Source organism: Chrysochloris asiatica, unplaced genomic scaffold (assembly GCF_000296735.1).
Source record: "Chrysochloris asiatica unplaced genomic scaffold, ChrAsi1.0 scaffold00351, whole genome shotgun sequence".
Lineage (NCBI taxonomy): Eukaryota > Metazoa > Chordata > Mammalia > Afrosoricida > Chrysochloridae > Chrysochloris > Chrysochloris asiatica.
The window spans coordinates 848877-850800 of record NW_006408869.1 but is presented as its reverse complement, the minus strand read 5'-3'; the positions used below and the strand labels follow the sequence as shown (position 1 = coordinate 850800).

Genomic DNA, 1924 nt, shown 5'->3' with positions numbered 1-1924 from the left:
GTACTGGATAGAAGACAGCTAGCTCTTTGGAAAGTGAACATGTTTGGGTAGCTCTGAGCCTCATGCCATGCTAATTGGTCAGTCAGATTAGGGGGCACAGCAGGGCATTGAGTGACTGCTTTCTCTGTCTGATTTGCGGTATCAAAAGATGCCATGCCCAGAAGCAAGCATCTGAAGAAAAAGGGCTTCCTAAGATGGTCCAGCCTGTCTCAGAAGTCACTGCAACACCATTTTAAGTAACATGTTTAATTGGATGATTTCCATAAACTATACATGAAGGTTTTAACCATCACAATTCAGTAAAGTACAAAACATTAAGTTACAGGCTACAAGAACAGAAGGAGCACCAGTGGTGGCATCTTCCTTTCCTGGCTGCTCTGGAGGTAGGGAGTTGGGAAGGACTTTTAAAATAACAAAAAACAAACAAACAAAAAACAACCCAAACTCCTCATTTCAATGTACAAAATAATTATTCTGATTGATAGTAAATTGTATTAAAACAAAATGGACTAAAAAGCAACTACTAGAATGCTGGTAGCGTAGTGGTTACAAATCGTGCTGGTAACCTCAAGGTCAGCAGTTCAAAACTAGCAGCTGTTCTGCAGGAGAAACATGAGGCTTTCTGCTCCCATAAAGATTTACAAGCCTCGGAAACCCTGTGCAGGGTCGCTATGAGTTGGAACAGACTCCATGGCACTTAACAACAACAACACAACTCTATGTTGGGGCATTGAATGGGAGGAAAGAAAAAGTCCTTCAAAGCAGAAGAGGAGGCAGGTGGAGAAAGGTTCTGTGGTTGTGAACTCAGGGAGTCACTCACATTACTCTATATTTACTTTTGGTGCTCTCAGGAAGGTACAATTTTTCTTCTTTTCTCCCCTTTGTGTTTGCTTGGAAATCTTGCCAACTATCTACATGACCATCGCCACTTTCTTCAAAGTTTTTCTACCACTCTTTTTCTCTTTTGACTTTTTCTTGAGCTTCAATCTCTTCTTCCCTTTGTTGCTTCCTTTCTTGCTTCTCTTTGGCCTCTCTTTTTTTCTTTTAATTTCCAGTTCAGCAAACAGCTTCATGGTCTGCTTATACAGGCTTGTTTGAACAGCTCAGGATCATCTTTCTCTACATTTGTATGTTTCCCTTCCTTCTTTAATTGGTTTTTTCTCTCTTTCATAGTGTGTTCCATGGATTCTTTTCCTGCCATAATTACACCTAGTTCCCTCTATTCCTGATCCAGTAGCAACTTGTAAACTTTGTCCACAGCTTCAAAAGCTTGTTGTACTCAATCAGCATCATTTTGGTTTTTGTCAAGGTGCACCAAATACATCAATTGTCAAACCTCTGTTTCATTCCCTCATCTGTCACTTCAGGATCTATCTGAAGAACTTCAAATGGGTTCAAATTGAAGTTAAGAAGAACCAGAATGGGTCAACCTTTCAATCTGATTTTTGGATGTAAGAACATAATCTCTCTTCTCTATTTGTTTCACATCACAATAGAAGGTCATAAATGTATACTCTGTGCCACCTTTGCCACCTGAAGCCCTGCTCTCCCCTAAACCCACCATTTCCTTTGGTACATTTGGTATTGAAGAACTACTACACTCATCAGTCATTTCAATAATTATATCTTAGAGTCCAAGATTGATCTCATTTAAAGTTCTCTGAATATATCTATTTAGAGCCTGGTCATAAGCAATAACATCTTCTAATCTTAATTCCAATAAGATGGATGATTATGCTATTGAAATATAGATCTCAACTGATGATCTCTTAAAGGGGGGTTGTCAGAAGAAGTCAGCTGATATTGACTTTGAGTGTAGCTCAGTCCTATCATACATCTGCTAATCCATCCAGTTTATAGCAATTGCCAAAGGTTAGAGCCTCATAAACAAGACACGTCTTTTAGGTCAGCAAAATAGCAAGAA

The 1924-nt window shown here is 39.2% G+C and overlaps 1 pseudogene; it reads right to left on the bottom strand.

Annotated features, from left to right (window-relative positions):
- Nucleotides 1-821: 821 nt before the first annotated feature.
- Nucleotides 822-1564, bottom strand: LOC102825470 (annotated as a pseudogene).
- Nucleotides 1565-1924: the final 360 nt, after the last annotated feature.